At 43.4% G+C, this 21,686-nt stretch overlaps 1 long non-coding RNA gene across 1 annotated transcript in view; it reads left to right on the plus strand.

Moving 5' to 3' along the window:
- The first annotated feature begins 6,747 nt into the window (after positions 1-6,747).
- LOC134513393 (uncharacterized) overlaps positions 6,748-21,686 on the plus strand; it is a 38,588-nt gene continuing 23,649 nt past the window's right edge. Inside the window, exons 1-3 of the long non-coding RNA XR_010070407.1 lie at positions 6,748-7,298; positions 11,134-11,192; positions 19,666-19,802. This is a non-coding gene — a long non-coding RNA (uncharacterized LOC134513393). The remainder of the gene's footprint in view (positions 7,299-11,133; positions 11,193-19,665; positions 19,803-21,686) is intronic.

Raw genomic sequence — 21,686 nt, forward strand, 5'->3', positions numbered from 1 at the left:
TGCCCCATGCCCACCTTGACCAAGGATACAATGTCTGTGCATTGGCATCTGTCCTTGAGTGCAGCTTACTTCTCTGAGGAAATCCATCTAGGTTTCCTCAAAAAACCAGAAACATCACAATCACATTCTAATTTCTGGGAACAGAGATCCTAAAAAAGACACAGCCATCATGGCTTACTTACAGGGCTGGGAGAAGGGTTTGGCAGGGATAAAATCTCTACAAAACTTCTTGTGGAAGCAATCCCTCCTCTCTGTGCTGCCTGTCGTCTTGGCACTGTCCAGATCACGACTCTTGGCTGTATCACAAGTTTCTCCTAGATACACTTATTGAATCTCCTCCCCTAATTTTCCCCAGTGTGTTTGGAAGACAAAGCCACACAATGGGGTTTAGTGAAAGAGTTTTATTTTCTACCCTGAGTGCTAGCTCCCAGGGGAAGACAAAAAACCCCACCCTTTAATTACAATTAGTTGCTGCCTTTCAGTTTTGACAACCTAGCTCTGATACCACACTTTCTAGAGCAGAGTGGTTGGCTGTAGCCAATTCTGGCCAGGCCTCTTGGCAAATGCATCAGTGCAGTGTTTCTTTGGAAGATTTTTTTCTCTTTGCCATTTGTCAGGAGCTGTGGACACGCTTCCAAGCCTTCTGTTGGCTGAGTGGTGCATATGTTTAGTATGAACATAGGTTTACGTGATTATACTAAATTAATATATACCTAAAAAACAAAGGTGGAGTAAGATTAGTAAATTTTAAGGTGGAGTATCCAGTCTCTCTTGTAAGGAGAACATATTCCCTGGGAATCTGTAAGTGTCTAGCATGCTCAATAAAGTACCTTCGAAGTAGGTAAATGAAATGGTATCTGTATCTTGGACAAGAGAATCTATTTTGAGACAAGATGGTATTAAGTTCTCTCTGCACATCAATGCTTCATGGTTCCTGAAGAGAAACTCATCAATCTGTGGTGGCAATTATATGGAAAACCTCACTGGAAGCAGATTTTAAGAAAAGGGTATATGGATTAGTGATTTGAGAGGCAGCAAAGCATAGGGGAAGCGGCTAAGCTGGATCCTTGAAGAGTGTGAATTATTTACGTATCAGTTAACTGGATCACAGAGAGCAAATCCGGGATGATATTTCTTAGAAAAGGCTACCTGAATATATCCCTCCAGTACACGTTTGACACTGACCAAGGGAAAGCTGTGAATAAAAAGATTTGCTGTGCAGCTGGCTCAACGCAAAGCCTTTGTGGAGAAGACAGACGTATAGCCAAGCAATGCTGCTAGACAAAGACAACTTGTCAAAGCACATTGCATTTTCACCTTCATGAGACCATTATTTCCAGTTGTTCCTGCCAAAACTTAAATAAAAATCAATAAATCCCAGATCCATGTAATCTGTTCTTAAAATGTAATGGGACCTCGTAAGTAATGTCTTACCCTACACTGGTAATTTGCTATCAGCTTGGTCAAGGACAGTCAAATTACTTAATTACACATAGCAGTTATTCTGTAAAGACTTAGGAAAACACAGAAACATAACTAATCCCTCTTTATTTATTCCCTGCAAACGAAAGCCTAAGGGTTTCTGAAGAAAAAAAAAAATGTGTCCAATTAACATAATTAGAGATGGATGTCACTCACGTCTTCACCACAGCCCACAGACATCCTGGGTATTTTGATTATGTAGTTAAATCACGACCAGTTCCAACTTTTTCGAGGATGGTGTTGTCAAGGCCGATTTCATTGCCTGCTCTTGTAATGTTACCTTCCTGCCACTGGATGGCATCTTCTGCAGGCGCCTGAAGTGCCATCATGATGGTAGGGGTCTTAAGGAGCTTGTTGCATATCTAAGTGGGTCAGATACCAGCAGCTGTGCACCTCTGTGACCAACACCTACCCACGTTTTCATGTGCAGGGGTGTCTTATTTGTAATACAGACATATCAATGGGAATTTAGAGGGAGGGAGTAAAATGACAACTCTGACAACCTCCTCCTCTTATTTGTAGAGGATGGAAGGAGGGCCCCTGGTGTCCTCCCATTGCTTTTGTCCTCCTCAGCTGGCTGACTGACTGTCTGGATAGATGGAGGGAGGGAGTCAACCAGTTCCCGTAGCTCCATCCAGCTCTAAGTGTGCCTGTTGAAACTGTCTCTGGTGGGGGAGCATCTGAGTACTGGGGCTGCCTTGAAAATGGACATGGAGTCCCATATCCACAATAGACAGATGCTGAACAGACACTTTTTCCTAGCTCCAGTGCCACAGCAGCTTCTCTTTACTTGAGAATAAAATATGATTGCAATCAGGAGAGACACAGCTTCAGATGACTTGGCACTTTTCTTCCTTTGGTGATTACATTGCTTCAGGTGATGCCTTTCCTTTTAAAGAAAGTCATCACAACAGCAGTTTGTGGGAGATAGGAGCGATGCTTTTCACATCAAAACAAGAAGAGTTTTCATTGAACTACTACCTGATTAGCATTAAAAGACTGTACCACTGTAACACAACACAAAACTGCCTGTACTTCATCCTGCAGCCTTCTCTGGTCTGCATTTGGATCTTGGCAGCCTCACCTTTCCACCTGGGACAGAATCTGCGATCCCTGAAGTTACAACAGGTGACCTATGCTTCACATCATGCTATCTCCGTGGAAGAATGTCTTATGAGCGGTGGCTGGTGATCTTTGATGCCATTTACCATCCAAATGCTGAAAGGATCTTCATGTTGAAGGGAGGTTTGTGGACTGCCAAAGAAAGCCTTATCTGTGCAGCAGGTGAGGGAAGGCTCCCAGCTCTCAGTCTGCGTCCTATTGAGATGTGGAGAGGTGACCATGAGCACAGGTAACTCCTCCTTCAAGGACACACACTTAAGCATCCTTGAAAGACTGCAGAAACCAGAATAGACACAGAACAATGAGTGTTCTGGATGCTAAATGTTAGAAAAGCATTAAGATAATCATGGTAAAAAAGCAAGGAAACACAAAGCAGCCCCTCTGGAGAAAAAAAGAATCAAAAGAGAGACTACAATAAATTCTGACCAAAAGATAAAAAAAAAAAAAAATCCCTCCCTAACACACATGCACACAAAAGATGAAGAAAAAGGCAGCCTGATTCTATTAACCAAGTATTAACACCCCTGGCTAAAGAAACCCTGCAAAAAGGAAGGATTAACATTTTCAATAAAGGGGACCAGATATTGCAGTGCTAATCACCAGCACTCTCCACTGACAGGAGAATGGAAAATAATGTTCTTAATAGTGTGAAACAGAGCAGGAGGTTCACAGGCAAAGAATCAGGGATTGCTGCTGGCGAATGACAAATAACCTGGTTAGAAAAAGGCATCACAGATTAGGGGAAGTCTGTGCAAGAAATAGTAACTATGCAAATCGTCCCAGCATCCACGTGTCTGGCTGAGTTGCAGCTCTACCAGAGGGTGTCGTGACAAGGGCTTTAGTGCTAAACATTGAGGCCACATTTTCCATCATGATTTTCTCGTCACCATTTTTGGAAAAATAGACCCCCACATGTCCTATGTGTTGCATAATCTCAAGGAGCCTGAGAAAAACATTCATTTTCTGAGTAGCTCTGTAGTGTAATGCCTTGCCTTCTTGTGCTGCCTGTTATTACAGTAGGAGCCTGCCTGTTACGTTAAGGTGCGCGTGGAAAGACGGGAAATTATGTTGTGTGATTTAGTGCAACAAGTCACAGTCTCTTTACAACTGAGTCTGCTTGAATTAGCTATTCAGCATCAACCTCTAGAAGCCAATCGGGACCGGGCCGTGCCCATCCCTACAGAGCAGCTTGCCAGGGTAATGAAATACTGGACAGAGATCTCTACTAGGAAGGAGGGCTGAGGGAGGTGGGAAGAGAGGCTGAAGGTTTTAGGCTTCTTTCTCCTGCCACTCTTGTTAGCGCTGCATTTGCCTGTGATATCCAGTGGCGCAGGGCAGTCACTTTGGATATCCAGAGCTACGTGTGCATGCATGCTTTGTGTTGCTTGGATGCTCTAGAGGTGATGTGGCTGTATGCATTAAGTTTGTTGTTATACCTAGTGTAATTAAACCTGTTTCCCCTTCCAAAAGCCTCCGCAGAGAACTGTAGTTCAATGATGAGAAAGCCCGGGTTCAGATAAAATGCATCATTTCTAGCTGTCCCAGAACTGGAGCTATAGGTTATTTTTTAACCTGTTTCATCAGACTATAAGACACTGGGGACAGGGATTTGCTCTTTCTCTGTTTTCATGTAACATTCCAGTACAATGAAAGCAACTTCTTACTAGGGCCTTTGGGTGCTACCACTGTATGACATAGAATCATAGAATCATAGAATCATTTAGGTTGGAAAAGACCCTTGGGATCATCGAGTCCAACCACCAACTCCACTCTACAAAGTTCTCCCTTACACCATATCCCTTAACACTACATCTAAAGGAGTCTTAAACACATCCAGGGATGGTGACTCCACCACCTCCCTGGGCAGCCTATTCCAGTGTCTGACCACTCTTTCTGTGAAGAATTTTTTCCTAATGTCCAACCTAAACTTACCCTGCTGCAGCTTGAACCCATTCCCTCTTGTTCTATCACTAGACATGACTAGACATGACTGAATATAACCAAGAATCCTCTTGCTACCTGCCTGAAAGTGCCTGCAGAGCCAATTAACATTCAAACTGTACACAGGTACCATTTTGCCCGTTCCTGAAAGACACTTTTTTAGAGAACAATGCAGATACACACAGTATTAGCTTCCCCCACACTTAGAGGCTTGAGGAGAAAAACTATCCCCTCTTGAGACTTCAGGGCATTCAAGGAGGTTGAATTTAATTACTGACAGTGTATTAGGATGTTCTCTGTGCTTCTTGGAACAGGAACAAGCAGTAGTGGGACCAGGAGCACAGACAACCCACATGTTTACTCAGAGGGCTCCTTCCCAAGTTTGCTGAATCATGAACAATTCTGACGCAGGGAATTCTCTCCCTGGTGCTTGTTTCATTCTCTGCTGTGTTAGGGTGCAGTGCTCCAGTTTACAATGTGTTTTGATTTGTCTAGGGCTTAAAGGTACTCAGGTTTAAATATTTTTTTCCCCATTAACCCATACATTCATTTGCACAGAGTCCACTATATACACAAAATCTCATCCCTGGATCCAGTGAAAGATGCTAGTCTGAGGTTTCTCTGAAGCTTCCTCAGGGGCCCTTCAGTTCACGAGAACACTGTTACCAAGAGATTAAATGAATTAAAAATTGATGACTGTTCTGTACTGGATGTCTTGCAGTCAAGGATATTTAAACAGATAGCAGGGAGGGTGGAGGGAAGATTTTTTGCCAGAGTATTTTTCCCTGTTTTAAAATAATAGCTTTACGGGGGCAGGGAGGAGGATAGGGAAGGGCGGAGCAGGGGGGAGTATCCGCTGGTTCTGGGTAAGGAAATTCCTCTTATAAATGCAACACTGAGAAAGAATACAGTACTCTGAGAGAGGCACTTTGCCTAATCAACACAGAAGGTGCTCAGGGAGAAATCAGAGGATTTTGCAGATTAATGTCATCTGAACCCAAAGCCTGCCCTGGCAGGGCTGGGCACTGGCGAGTGCCGCCAAGGGAGCTCCCCCGTGTCAGTTCCCTGCTGCTTCTGGGGGTGGAGGGGAACACAGCCCCGTGCCATGATGGTGGCCTGCCATGGCTGCTTCCCAGAAGGGCAGAGTGAAAGGCAGAGTGAGCAGAAAGGCAAAAAAGCCAGAGAGCCATTTGTCCAACTCTACCCAGCTTTAGAGTCAGCTGAGACTCAGCACCACTTTAGTTCGTGTTGGCCCAGGGGTCTTGCCTGGGTTGTCTAATGTTTTTTTATACCATGTGGTGTGCTGGTTCCTGGGATGGGAGCGTGTGTGTGTTGTGGCAGGTGTTTTGTGCCTCTGCTTTCACGAGTGCTGCTGCTGGAAGAGGGTGGAGAAGTGACTGGCCCTGCATGTCTGGCTGTTTGTGAGGTATATTGCAGGTCCAGGTCTGCTTTAAGTTTATGAGGCAGTTATGGCTCACACGATACCATGTTCTCAGTTTAGCTCTTTAAACCAAGGTCAAAGTTTTAAAAAATGGAAGTGACTACATTTCCTTTGTCTTTTGGTCCCCAGTTGGAGACAACTTTAAAAGCGCTGGTTTTTACAGTGTCTGCTCTGAACTTGCTGGGCACTTTTAAAGGTGTCATGAGCTGAGTGAGAGCAAAGAGGAGGAGCAAAGCACCTCTCTTTTCTAAGGACAGACGCTTGAACTCCGTCTGCATCCCTAACTTTACCTCAGAAGATGCTGTGCTGCACAGAAGGTAAAATGTGCAATGTTCAAAGATGAGGACAATTTAATCCTGCTGGATTAGGGCTGTGCAAACAGGGGTGTAAACTGGTTTATGCGCATAGTCTTTGTGCCTCTGTCCCGCATGAAATGCCAGTATTTTTTGGCATCATTCCAGCCTGGAGTGGTGACTGACTCAGCCTTCTCCCCTGTCCTTAACCGCATGAATATAAAGACTCTGTGCCAGTGTCAGAATTTACAGAAGACCAGTGGAGTAGAAGATGACGTTTTGTCTGCTGTGAATTTCCATGCTTCAGATTGCATCAGTTATGATTATGGTATTGGAGTTCAAGTTCAGAAGTATAGATCCACTGAGCAAACTCCACAGATCCACTGCGTAAAATCCATAGATCCACCAAGCAAACTGCTTCAGTTTCTCCATATATGTCTGGGGGGAATGGAGGGGACAGGAAAAGAGGAGGAGAGCACTGAAGTAAGAGGAGAATTTTTACTGTGTTTTGAATTTAAGTTCAAACAAACAACAAAACTTGTGACATCCAGTCTTGATTGAGAGATGAATAAATACCTCAGTAGTTACTCAGGATAAAGCAGCATTAGATCCTTCCTCATATGATTCAACATATTGGCTAACTCATTAAAATTAATGGTCTCAGTGACCATCCAAGTTGTATTTTTCTTGTTCCTTTAGAAACTATTAATTTCCTCAGAATTTAAAAAACATTTCATTCTGAAAAGTACCTATTATACCTGCATGTAAGCTAATATTAAATATGCACCACCTTAGTTGTATTAAAAACACTGCAATTCAAATATCAAAATGTAATTGACCCAGTTAAAGAACAACAGTTGTGAATTTATTTTTTATTCTTGTTTTCCTCCATGAAATGAGCCTGTTTTCTTTGGAGAAAAATGAGTAAGGAAAGCCTCAAATACATGGATGTAATTGCCTTCATTAAAAGCGGGCTGAACAGACTTTATCCTGTGGGGTCTACTCTCTGACTCTCTGAGGTAAGTTCCCATGTATTTTTAATGGGTAACTTATTACCAATCAAATCTGCATTCTTGCACGGGTACATGAAGGTGGATGTTCTGTACTTTTTCATCATGCTGTGTCTCCTGGGAAGAGCAGCTCATTATGGCGTCAACTGTCCCTGCCCTTTGCAAAAAGCCCCACCAAGGTCATATCAAGAGGTGATGGATAAAGGCGAGCTTTAACCCTTGACCTTGACTTCCCTGGTGCCGAGTGTTAATAAATTTACATTTAGGGGTAGAGGTTTTCTCCAGCTGCTCTTTGTTTGGGAAAGGGGGTGACCTGACATGCTGACGCACAACAGGTTGCATTTCCTAGGGCAGTGCTTGGGAATGGAGGCCTTTCCCCTGCCCCCACCACAGAGCCCCACACCCATTGTGAGAGGCCAGCTGTGAATAGGGCTTAGGCGTCTGGCAGGGATCAAGTCACACGATGGACTGAGATGTTTTGGGTATATAGGCTCTCCTGTTTTCACAAGGGAGCACTTCCTTGGTACCAGAGAAAACAGCAGGGCTTGCTGTTCTCTCTGCTGGAGCCCATGGGTGAGGCTAAAACAACATTTACCTGTGTCATTGTCTTCAGAGTGGTGTTTGAGATGAACTTCAAGAGATGAAAACTTTTTTAAAAAGGTCCCCTCCCTGTCACGCTCACAGAGAACTAGCATTTTGGAGTACCACGAAGAAACAAGTCCTTTGAAAGGCTTCAGAAAACATAGAGATATACTCCAGGAGCAGCCTTCAGCCCAGCCCCCTTGGTCAGCAGCCTCTTGCCAGGTGACTAGAAAGCCCTTCCCAAAGTTGTTCAGTGCCATTGCTCTGGGTGTCCAGGAAGGAGCCACACCAGCAAAGGAGAGGACTCTCCTCTTGTCTGCCTTTCTTCCTCTATTCCTCTGCCTAGTTTTCTCCAAATGCTCAGTCTTTTCTTTTTTTTCATTCTCATCCAGTTTTCATTGGCTATCTTTAGAGAGCAGCAGTGGGCTCACTCCATCCTCTGCATCTTTTTTCTTAGGATCTGTAATGCTGCTGGCTCTTAGGTTTCCCAGTGGTGAAAAGGGCCATTTGGGGCAGTACTCGACATAGATTAGAGAATAAGCAAATTAATGTCCTGGGCTGGTGCAGTGTGCTTCTGAGCACTTCGTTTCTTTTCTGATGAAAAGTATTGCCTTAAAACTTCCAATGCATGAAGGCTGCCTGTGGTAAGGGAGGTGGAAAAATTAGCTCCTACATAGAGCTACTCTCAATGGCTCTGGGCATTTCAGTGCTGTCATCTTCTAGGGAAGTTAAATTGCTTTGTTCTCTGTGTCCAATTAGCTCTATAATCAACTTAGCAGAATGTGGAGCAGGAGTGTGCTGAGATCGGGTATAGTCATTTTGTCAGAGGATATGTTCAGATTGATCTCAAATTGGGGCAAGGACCCATGGGGGGATCTCAGAACAGAGGGCAGAGATTATACTGAGCTGATCAAACCTGGAGTCTGTACAGAATGGGGGGGGATGGGGGGAATGGGGGTGTGGGGGGGTGCTTTCTGCACACTGGAGGAGAAATACCAGAAACACCAAGCCGAGAAATTAATGGTACAAACATTTGGTTTTTATGAATTTTATGTAAACATTCAAGCTTGCTGTCAAAAAAAGGCAGCCGGCAGTAGCACTGAGGTGAGCTTTAGAAATGCCAGGGTTAGCAGGTAAGTGCAATTGGCTCCAGTATTGTCCCCTCTTGGGCTTTCTGTGCAGCTAGGCTTTGTCCTGTGACTCTGCAATTTGTTTAAACTGCTTTATTGACAGAAACACATTTAGCTCCTTCTTTTGGGGTTTCTGATTCTACATAGGATAAATAGCTGGAATGAAAACTCCTTGTCCCTTCTAAACCTCACAGTTTTTGCACACATATTAGAGGAAGAGTTCACAGCCCTTCAGCAAATCGGCCAGCATTTTGGAAAGTGAGACTTTTCTTCACAGTTCCTTTGCAGTGGGCACCAGTCCAACATTTGCTTGCATGATGAGCCAAGGTGACAACCGATGTCAGAGCAGTTCAATGTGGCACAAGCCTTTTGCATACAAGGCAGGGACTCTGAGACATCACTGGCTCCATCCTGCTCTGTCTTTGCATAGGTATTTCTGACAAATGCCCATTTTTACCTTGCATGAGTTCTCCCAAGTCATGGCTTATAGTGCAGAGATCAAAACAAAGGCCACATGAGTAGGCCAGCAATCCATAACCAGAGAAGGAAGAAAGGACAAGAAGGAAATGGAACCATAATGACCTTCTTCCAATGAGGCAACTGAAACTGCATTGTGTTCTTCTCAACTTTAAGAGTAATCTGTAGAACAAGGAGGTATAAACCAAGATGGACTGGGAATAAATAGAACAAAAGTGGCCTCCTAATAGCAAATGAGATAAAACTATGCCATCAGGTCTTGATGCATGATTGGCCCAGCTGGGCACTGTGATAGTTGTGTGGTATTGTCAGCAAGGCTTATCCATCTCAAGTATGAAGTCTTATGCTTTTGGCTGAGCTGTAATCTTTTGTCTGGTGTTCTGCTTCTTCGTGATCTCTTCCCTTGAGTTCTGGTTGGTTTGCAAGGAAGATGTGTTTTCTTCATGCCCCTTCACATCTGTCTCGTGTTTCCTCTTCTTCTCATTTATGACTGTGTTGTGGGTACCCAAATTTTGATGCATTGAGTCCTATGGCAGTGATAGCCTGCTACTGTGTAGTTTCTCAGGCTTCGTTGGGGTCAGGGAATCCACATCATGGCACAACCACAGTCTCTCTTCTGCTGTGATGGGACATGGAAGTGAAAAGCTTGTGGCTCTGCAACTGCATATATGAGCAATATCAGCTTAGGAGCAGGAGGTGGTTCAGAGTTTCATGTCCAAAGCTTGAGACTTGATGGATTTGTCTACATTCAATAACTTCCTGTCATCCCCAGGTTCATCCTGTGTGATACGTGTCTCCTGGTGAATGACAAGTGGTGCGAGCCTACTGCAGCAACAGAAGGGGAGAGGAATGGTTATTCGTAATGCCCTAGGGGCACCCATTGTCCAGATTACTCCGTTGCCCTCACCCCATATCACTGCCCTTTAAGGTTCTAAAGTTGGCATGTGTCCCCAGCATGGTCACAGGAGGGGAAAAATAAACAAGTTTGCCTCTCTCCCCCAGCCACGCTGAAGCCAAACAAACTGCGCCTTTTGCAGACAGAATTTAATATTTTCCTCCTTGTAGTCTGCCAAGCAAAAACCTTTACAGAAAAAAGCATGGTGATAAGCCAGAGCAGGAGCCCTCTCTGTCTCCCAGGTCAGGGAAAGGTCAATGCACATTAAATGAATATTGCTGGTTCTTCTGTTACAACAAGGCCTAAGCAGTTCAAAGCCAGGCTGCATCGTCTGTGGCTGAAAATCATTTGCAGCGCTGCTTCCTGAGCAGCAGATTGGCTTCCCATTACACAGGCTAATGAGAAAGCGTCACAAGTGGTCTCAGTAATAATGTTGCAGCAGAACCCTCCCGTTCTCAGCACACTTGCGGAGGTTTTGATTAAAAAGACAAAGAAATTAAGAAATTAAGAAATTAAAATTAAAAAATTAGAGAGAGGAAGGAAGGAAGGAAGGAAGGAAGGAAGGAAGGAAGGAAGGAAGGAAGGAAGGAAGGAAGGAAGGAAGGAAGGAAGGAAGGAAGGAAGGAAGGAAGGAAGGAAGGAAGGAAGGAAGGAAGGAAGGAAGGAAGGAAGGAAGGAAGGAAGGAAGGAAGGAAGGAAGGAAGGAAGGAAGGAAGGAAGGAAAAATATATTCTCAAAACTTGTTCTTTTCTATCCTCAGCCTCAAAGTACTGAACCTGGAAATCCAAGCAATGGGATCAAGAGAACTGGAAGTGAGAGGTGCGTGTGCTTACATCACTACCCAACCACTATTCCACTAAAACCCTCAGCCAAGCAGAGCTGTTTTCCCCCAGGGGCAGTGTGGTGCGTACCCGTGGCACCATTAGATTATACAGTAGCATTTTAGGATTTCCCAGGTAAACATATCCATTTTTGAGACAGGCCTTTTTTTGCAACCCCTTCACCCGACCTGTCCCTGGACAGTCTTGCACCTAGCTGCCAATAATAGAGAAAAGTAGCCTCTGATCCCTTCAATCTTATGCCGGTTTGGAGCAAAGACTCAGGATCTGGGTCAGGACAGAAGTGAAAAGATGCTGACAACAAACTGGAGTTCACCACAGAGCCTCCTGTTTAAGCTACAGCGAGGGAAGTTATCTGACCTTCTGAATGCAACAGCATGGGGACTCTTACTGGGATGTCAACAGCAGTGCTGTTACTTTACAAACTCTTCTTGGCCATGCAGTGTATCTCTTTTTGTGTTTGGACAGCTGAGGGGGCAATACAGTGCCCTCTGCCCCTTAACCCACTCTTGTTTCCAATGCAGCCCTGGGGAGAAATGGCAGCAGCCTTTGTTATGTACTACCATTATGCTGACAGGTCAGAAAGCATCATGATCATAAACCACTTCTTCCCAGGCTAAGGCCAAGGTTTGCAAAGATCGATTTCCCTGCCTTGCATGCTTCCAGGAGCCTTCACTAATTGCGCTCCATTTCTCAGGAACCGTTGCATTAACTCTGGCTTTCTAAAGACCCCCACTAGAACACTGCAAACATAAAACCAGCAGAGTATACCACAACCTTGCAACACAAGTATTCCTTGTCTAAGTTATTTTTTGGCCACTGCTGTGTAATGTACATTATGTTACAGAGATTATGAGAGTGAGAAGTTCCTCGCTGCTGCCCTCTGGGTCAAGCCAAAACCTCAGGAGAGGAGATGAAGGGAAGGCAATTGATTTTTCTCTAAGAAGAGGTGTGCGTGGTACAGTCTTCCCAAATGAAGGGCGGAGTGGGCAGTGGGCAAAAGATGCAGAAAGCAGGGAGCCAACTGAGAAGCACACGAGAGAAAAAGGAAGCCTGACTGTGACAGGGGAGAAGGCTTAATGCCAAACCTTAGTGGGATTTGTTTGGCTCAGGAAGCCACTGAAAGTTGAACAAGGACTAGTGGAATGGGCTTACCTTTCCAGGAACCAGTGGATAAATGGAAGGTTGTTTACCAGCCTTTCTAGTTAATCTTTCACCCACTCAATCTGAATTTTCCCTATTGAAATAATTTGCCTATCTTTGAGCTATCATTTGTATGTTTTATTGAGACCTGATTCAAGAGTCTGGGATACTCCGGTGTCTTCTGTGTGATGGATTCAGCTGGAATAGAGAGGAGATCAGAGGGCCTATCTCAAGGCTCTGGTCTGTTTTGGGTGCACACAACCTGGAAACTGGGGTGTGTTCTCGAGAGGAGGTGTTTGCTATTATCAGCATCACTTGAATGAAGAGAATACCCACAGGCATTCTGCCCTACACATGCTCACAGGGCTCCAGGGCTGCTTGTAGACTTAGGTCCCCAGTCTCCTGAGCATCCTTCTGGATCACCGCTGCAGTGCCATCTAAATGTCTCACCTGGGGATCTTCTCTGTGGGGTTGCAGTTCAGTGACTCGCTGGATCCGGCCAGATCTCACCCTGGTAAGGAGCCAGAAGATTTCCATTTGAGACTGAGGGAAGCTCTGGGTCTGTGCGCCAACCATGAAACGAGTCACAGATTCTGAGTCCAGAAAGCTAGAGCATTCTTTACATTTAATCCTCACCAGAAGTCACAGTACATCCAGTACATCCAATCATAAATTACAGACTTGAGATGGAAGAATTAAAGTGTCAAAGAGCAAAAAGGTGCATTCTTATCACTATGCACCCACCCTTTTCAGTGCCCAATTTTGACTCCCAATCTTATATTTCTTCCAAAAAGCAGCTTTTACCCTAAGGTATTGCATGGGTCAGGCTCTCTTCTCCAGAGGAAGTGATTACTGTTATAAAGTTGGAGGTTTATTAAAGAAGTGTGGAGAATTTCTGTGAAAATGTTCTTGGGCTTTGGTAAAAAGTTTGCCTTAATTGGCTGTGGGTGCCATTTCAGAAACAGGCCAGTCTAATAGCATAAGACTAGCTACAGTCACCTCTCCTTTCTGCAACAGCTACTTGTACTGCAGCATTATGACAACTGAAAAAAGGGGGGAAAAAAGGGAAAGGGCGGAAACGAGTCAGATATTTAAAGAGACACTAGAATGAAGTGAGTGACCCACCTGGTCATCTGAGATTAGGGTGATTTGGGATTTAGTAGACATTAATACATAGGAATTCTACACAGTAATACACATTCTACATCTAATTCTAATTAGAGAGGGAAGTTTTCCCCTTTCTATTAGGCTGCAAGAAGACACAGCAAGACTGCGAACACTGTGCCTGACTTCTCACAGGATTTTGTAAAGCTGGGTTAACCAGGAGACCCATGAAATTGGGGCCTGGCATTTGGGAGGTGGCCCCTCAACTAATCTGCGCTACCATGTCACTTAACCCCAAATCTACAAGAGGTGTTGCAACTCATAATAAAACCCCAGGACTAACAGTCAGGACAAGTCACAGAGAGGAACATCACCATGGTTTAAGCTGTCAAAATACTAAACATGAATAATAAGAAGGTGTGGCTGAAGGGAGGAAAGCTAGTAACTTTCAGGGCATAACAACACTTACAGATTAACCCATCTCTGCGGGTTAATCCACCTCTGTGGTCTTGTTGGCATTTAGAGTTCCCTTGCCTTTGCCATAGCAGTAAGAATGGAAAGGTATAACTGCTCAGAAACAGAAAATATTTCAGCCCCTGGGTTTTGCCCAGTTTGTGTCATTGACATTAAATAGAAACTGTCCTTAACAGGCATCTTCAAGAGAAAACTATTGAGTGGGATAGAGGGAGCTGAGAGCTCAGTGGCTTGCCTTCTGGTGCTTCCTCTCTTTCAACAGTGCAGATGTTACTTTCCAGTTGGGTTTAAGAGAGAATCCCTACTGTTTGAGGATGTTGAGAAGATTAAGGGATTAAACAGAAAGGGCTCCATTGCAAGAATTTCTCTTCCAGCTGGTGCTCAGTTGGGGTAGAAAGTTTTCTGAGATAGAGAGATGCAGATATGTTGTGCATACAGATATATTTGGCTCTTCTGATTAATTTAATGCTAATACGGTGTCATATTTTTCCTTTGGAGAAAATTAGAGTAAGATAATGCCACATGCTGTCAGTCTTAAAAGGAAATCAGTAGGGACAGATGAAGTCCTCAAATTATTTTTTCAGGCATTTAGTTCGAACTCATGACCCTCCTCACTTCCCTATGTAATTTTAACTTTTTTCTTTTAGTTTTATCACAAGTGGCACAATTACAAATCTATGGCTAGATAGAGTAGGTGGACTGTGAATTTTCTCTCCCTTTTGCTGGGTTAAGTCCTGCCTTTCAAGTTATTTTACACATAAAGACATTCAGCTGCCTCTGATCTTCACGCGTTTTCTCCTGGTTTCTTTGGAATACAAAAGTGAATGGCTCAAGAAATCCGAAGCCCACTGAAGTGAATGGTCCATAGAGATTAGAATGCCTCTTTCTTACCATTTATTTTTGAGGCAGAGAGTATGGTACGGCACAGAAAACTGACTGTGTCGGGGAGGAAGAACTGTAGCTGGCCTTTCCTCTGTGTTCGGTGTTAAAGGATTGCTAATACACTTTAAAGGTGGTTTGAACTTAAAAAACCCACCTAAAATAAAGAAACACATTTTGTAATACATTGAACAGGCACCCTGTGCAGTTAAGAAGGGTAGAAGGACAAACCACAAGCTGGACTGGCCCATGCCTGTTACATGGGATATTGTGCAGTTTATTGCCTGCTTTTTGGTACAGCATTTTCTCTTTCTCCATTCTGTTCCTGTATTTCTTCCTCTTTCTACCTTGTTCTGCACTATTTCCAGCATTTTCCTTTTTGGGTTTCTCCTTTTCCCCTTCCTTCCACTTTCTTTTTACAGGGAATAATCAAGGAGGCCTGATAGGGACATTGCCCTGTTCCGTGGCCTCAGTTTAAACACGGTTAACACTGTGGACACACCATTAACCTAATCAGCCTTCACTCCCTTCTTCCTCCATCAGACTCACATTCCCCCTATGGTTGTTTTATTTCATAAATCTGATTTTCTGGGATAGGAACCTTCAGAATTGCAAAGTTTGTCTGCAAATGAGACAAAATGAGTTCTCATCCCTTCTAAGTGCCTTGAAGAGAGATTGTAAGGGCTGATGCAGTCTCTGCTCAATGACTTATATGATTACAGGGGCAGTAGTCAGGGAAAGGAGGAAAAATATCACGTATTCTCTGTACAAGTCACTCATCTTTTATAGTCATTTACCCTTTATTTCATAATCGAAAAAGAACCATCAGCACAGTCTTTCCTTTCTATTTTCCTGGTAACCACAACAAAGCCCTTACAGATCCAAGCTACATGTGTTCATGTAACTTGAACTGGGCATGACTTAAACCAAGACAAGGAAGGAAATTCACAGTTGTCTCACTGCAGCTTTTTCGACTCAGGTTTTTTTAGTTTTGTTTTTATTTTTAATGAAAATTGCCAGAGTTGCAGTGCTGTTAATACTTTTATTTTTGTTCATATCATCTATGCTGTTGTGGACAGCAGCAGTGCAAGTACTTCAAGGGATCCATTGTTCTTCTCCAACCCCACCCATTACAGCTGTCAAATTACAAACAAATTGGTTCCTCATGTTAGTTAGTGACCTATATTTTCAAGGATGCTTTACCAGCACCTCGGCTCCCCCCAGTCCTGCTCCTGTGCCTCCCTGGGCACAGCCCCTGGGGCTGCAGTGGTCCCCTGGCCAGCTGGAGGGTCCCAGCTGGTGCACTGCCTCGCTGCAGTTGCTCCAGAGCATCACAGCCGCTGCTGCTCCGCCTGCCTCAGAGAACAAGGCTTGTCACTCAGGGAGGATTGACACAAGCTATTAGTTGTGACGGACGCACACTTGACTAGTTCTGATAGTGGTATTTTCTTTCAGGCTGTGACATTATTGGAACAGATCACCTTTGTTTAGCGCTCACCATGCTCTCATTTGTCAGAGTTCTCTCGAAATAATGTGACTGTACGAAGTTCCCAAATATGTCTATGTTTGAAGCAAGTTCTCTTCTTTTCAGTCCTTAAGGTGACACTATTAAGAGACCAAACAACTTTGTCAAAATAAAGTTTGGCAACAGTTACTTCCCTGCTTGAGCACGGGTACTCAATAGGATTTTTGTTGTTGCTCCTAACTGCTGGTGGCATGTATACAAATTGAAGCTCAGTCAGAGCTCTCACTATTCCCTACATTTTATGGCAGCTCCTTTGGGTAAATGAAGTTCCCGGAGAGGACATAACAGCCTGGGGAAGAGGGAATTATCTGTGTAGACCCCTGCGTAGGCCATGCTGTAAATCTCTGAAAAATTGCCCATGTTTTCCTCATTCTGCAACCATGGTGGGATGAGCATTGCCCAAACGAACTTCAGAGCTGTATGACATCAACTGCCAGGGCAAGGAAGTTGGAGCCATGTAGAAGTGCAGTCTTTTGTACGTAGGGCTGAGTACTCATCAGTGCATGCACATTCAGTGCTGAAATATAAACCAATAGTGCTACTGCAAGCTGAAAGCAGTGGAATATCAGAGAATTGCCTGCCCATGAGTACAATATATATTTTGTGGTGCCACAGTTCAGGACAGAAACAACTAACAACCTTTTTAGGAGCAGAAAAACAAGTTAACATATTGTTACTGTACTTGGTGTATATTGGCAACCACAAACTCACAGGAGTTATGTGGATATACAGAATGGAAACCAGCTAAAGGTATCATAATACTTTTTCATGCCCAGACTGGTAATTATCCTCTCACTCTTTAGAGAAATAATGCTTTTGAACGTGTCAGAGAGCTGGAAATGAAATATGTTTTCAAGATTAAAGGGGGCAGACTCCTGGGTGAGTTAGAAATGTTTGTATAATTTTTTTTAATCTTAAATTCCTTCCCCACCCCGCTCCCCAAATACCCTCAGTTCATTTCAAGCCCAGAAGGATTTCTTTTTCTTGACGGCTGCTGGAGGACTGCTAGGGGCCACTTAGAGCAACTCGAAGCCGGACTGTCACCAGCAATAGCTTAGATCAGCTGTGGCTTTGTTTAGGTGAGCTTAGAGATGATTTGTGGCTTTGCTGTTAACTACCAGATGTCTCTGTGCTGTGCTGGGGGTGGGTTTCCACAGAGGTGGGCTGGCTTCTTAGAAATATGGAAAATAGCGCGTTCTTCTGGGCTTTACTATGCCTGTTCAGTATGGCTCAGTATAATATTAACAGTGCACGTGTACACATCAGCAAAGGAACTGTCAATTAAGATATCTCAGCATAGTATAAAACTATTGGACACTAAGAATATTTGTATTTGTCGTTCCACACCGCGCCTGAGAACAGTACTCTATGGAAATATCAAAGGACCTGATTAGCGTAATGAATTTTGATCCTGCCCAGAAGCTGTAACAAATCAGTTTGCTGAGCCAGTATCACCTGATGAGTATGCATCAAGGCCCATTGTAATTCCTGGCAAAATCAGAGAAGGAGGCAAACTGCTGTTGCAGGAAAATAAACTTGTGTGCTGAAACGTACCCTGCATGTGCATGGAGAAACTGAGCTTTGTTATTGTGCTTAGCAGGATCATGTAGTGATAACGCGGGATCACTCTGGCATTTCAGAATTGCTGCGTGTGTCGTAGCACAGTCCTCAAAATGTCAGAGCCCCAAGGAAGTGATGGACTGGTTTCTCAGCAGGTGCAAATCCCCAGAGCTGCCCTGGAAGCACTGATTCGTACCATGTGGAGATTCTGGCACAAATGTAGACCACAAAGAAAATATTTTTTAGTGGAACTGAGCTTATTAAATTTTGGACAAAAACTCAGTTTTTGCAAAACTTACGTATTTGCTTATCTTTACTTTTAAAAGGGTGAGTTTATGTGGGGAAAGGTTGGACTTTGCTAACTCCCTTTGCACAAAACAGCACAAGCCCCTACATGGCTGCATGTGATTATTACATTAACACATCTCTATGGTTACACCACAGAAACCTTTAAGTGTGAATGCATTTTTTTCCCTTAAGTACCAAGATGTTCCTGATGGAAAAAAAATGACCTCTTCTTGGCTCCTGAGATAGAGTCAGGGATGTGATTAATGTTGACTGTATTCCGCTGTTTTTCCCTGAAGACTAGCTATTAATATTTTCCAGTGATGTATGTCCTTTCACTTAACCACAAATGGGTGGTCAGCAAGGTATCTCAGCCCACATTTTGTCTTAAGAAGTCACTTTCACTGTACTGCCCCACACAGGGCCTTTGACTTAATACCCAGGGAGTACTGTCTCTTCCGAGAATGCACGAATGGGCACCTCGTCCCATCTTAATTTTTTCCAGTTATGTGTCATTTAAAGCAGCTCCAACAGCTTGTGAAACAGAGGGTATTTCTAGATTTAGTAAATTACCTGGTTAACTCACAGTGGCAAGCTACTAAAAAGCCTTACATCAGTTGCTCTGTGCTCTTTGATGTACGGCCTTGCAAAGCCTGTTTGATTTGGCTTTATTTTTAGTTCTATCAGTTGTATCATTAGGTTGGTCCAACAAATTACCTGACACTTTCAGAAGGATCCATCTCTCGTTTTCTTTTGAGCAAGCATGTTAAAAGAGAGGAAAGGTATCTGAGGTCCAAAGCTGTGCTTTATAGCAGAAATGTGCACAACTGAAAAAAAAACACCTGTAATAAATTAAGCCACAATAAGAATAACCTGGAGCAGAACAAACCAGGATACTAATGGGTGAGTCATATTAAATAAAAGACTTGAAAGCAAAGCTGGTTGTGAGAAGGGTGTTTACTCTTTGCTGCTGTTCAGCAACTTTCAGTTGCTTCTCAAAGTCTTTGAATTCCTCATGATCCTTTTTAGGTTCTGAGGAAAGTATCCTGTCTTCTATAATCCCAAACCCCTGATTTAGGCTTTGCTTCCTGCTACAGGCAGACCTCAGCCTCTCAAGCATCTTTTCATCTGCACTGTGGTGCTGCCCACTCTGTGCCCAGGGGCTCCACCATGCCACACTGCTGCTGGGCAGGAGCAGTGTCTCCCTTTTGTTACTTCTCCAGGGGTTTCACCCCACCTGACAGCCATCACAAGCTCCCTCTGGGCTGCTGCCCACTGTCACAGCCTCCTTAGCAGAATATCCTGTCGTTAATCTGGGCACCATCCTGCTCAGTGATGTAGAAACCTGCAATGGGAAGAAACTTGACATGAAAAGCTTTATTTGACCCTAAAAACATTGGGTTTATTACAATTTACCTTTGCTCTCTCTCCAGCCCCCCCTGCTATTTTTCATTATAACAGCCTCGATTTCTTTTTAAATTAGATTGCAATTTGCACAAGAGTGAAGGAACCTGCAGCTGAACAATGCCCTGCACAGACAAGGAGCTGCTCTTTGCCAGATCCTGGAGATGTCCTCACAAGAAATCAGGACAATAAGGGGATGATGGAGGGAGCTGTGAGGTAGGTGGTGTGTGCAAATGGCCCTAAAGGAGTGGGACCTGTGGTGTTAGCATGAGCAGGCTGGTGGCTTCACAAGTTAACGTGTTCTGGGGAATTTTCTGTTTCAGCTTTCACTACTTATATTTAAGCATTTATATGACTCCAGAACTGGATTACAAGTTCTCCAGATGCAGTGTCACATCATTTTGTTTTGTTACTGATCTTCTCTGTTTCCTTTCTGCCCATTAATTCCTCATTCTGTGTCCTGGTGCCAGCAACTGACATGCCCAGTTAGTGTCAATTTTGCAACGTATATTCTTAAAAAAAAAATATTTTTGTAGTTCACATAGTCATGTGAATGCATACGTTCAGCACTGTGATGATTGCAATGTCTTGTCACAAACAGATTTAAATCAAGAACATGCTTTTCTATGAATTAATGTCTAGTTCTCTAATAATGTCCCAAACACCCCAGTTCAGTTCTTTAAAATCACTGGCAAGACTAAGTTTGCTGTTTTCCTCCATGTAAACAAGGGATAATGTGTAAAAAACCAGTAAGCATGCCCCTGGTGTCTGGGGGTCCTGGCTGCATTAGGGTTTCAAGCAAATCTCATCACCAAAACTGCAAAGTGTCAGAGGTGGAGTCATGTATGCTTTTCCCCTTCAACAGATTTTTTGCTCTGAAAAACCAGGACACAACTGTTGTACGTGTCTGTTCTAAAATTGGCGCTTCACCTCTCTCCGAAGTGACCATTTTGACAGAAAAGACAGTATTTCTGCCCTTGTATAATTTTGATAAAAGAAAGGGTAAATAGTGTCCTCCTTTCTAAAGAGCTAACAGCAAGTAGCGTATCTCACTCAGAAAATTTTCTTGAAAACGCCCGTCCCCCAAAGATATATAATGTTCCTGTTGCCAGGAGGCAATTGATATCTTCATGGGGAGGGCTTAATAAATTGAAGCACAGTGGTCAGCTTCCCAGAAAAATGTCAAAGAAGGGTAGGTGTCAGGGAGAAACTATAGTAACATGGGAGGCAGATACAGAGAACTAGCAATGTATGAGTCCAGACAAATCAATGTCTCCCACAATTTACCATCCTAAAATTGCATGAAAATGAAGGTGAGCCGAAAACCTGAAAGGCTTTTAGAATAAATAAACGAGTTAGATTTTTGGAAGAACTGTATAATTTAAGGGATATTGTCTGAGTAGGTGAGGCACAAAATTGCATTTAGTTGTGGGCTGGTTTTGCGTGTTGCAAGATTTGGGACTCACGAAAATGATCTAATTAATCTGAATTTATTTTTCATCTGTGATTGCTTCTTGTGGTGTTTGCAAGCTCCAATTACATGGTAGTCCGCACGAGCCAGGAAAGTGAAGGTACTTATTGTGGGCAAGTTGTCCTTGACACGATGGTGATACAAATAATCATATAAATCAGCCAGTTCACTCACTGGTATGAAATGGTGAAAAATAAATAAGATTTATTTTGAACTTAGTTCACTTTAGATGGTATAAATTGAATGATTTGTAAATATTAGAGATGAGGATATTTTTCCTAAATATTGGCGAGATCATGAGATTTATTTCGAAGGGTGACTCCCTACTAAACTCAATAATTCTGCCTAACAAATGACTGGTGGCTTGATATACCAGCACTCTCTACCTCAATGCCTTTAATCAGGGAACAGGCTCCAAATCAGAGACCGCCTCAAGGAGCAACAACGATATTTGGATTTACATGTTTAAAGAAGTCTAGATTTAGGGTTTCCATCCATCTTATTGTCTTTTAGAGGTATTTAAAAACTACAGCTTCATATAGTTAAAGTTGCGGTGGTTGGATTTAGGCCCCTTAACTCTGCTGTTTGTAATTTTTAACCGTATGCTAAGAGCTTTTTGGTCTCTTTTA

Source organism: Chroicocephalus ridibundus, chromosome 3 (genome assembly GCF_963924245.1).
Source record: "Chroicocephalus ridibundus chromosome 3, bChrRid1.1, whole genome shotgun sequence".
Taxonomy (NCBI): Eukaryota; Metazoa; Chordata; class Aves; order Charadriiformes; family Laridae; genus Chroicocephalus; species Chroicocephalus ridibundus.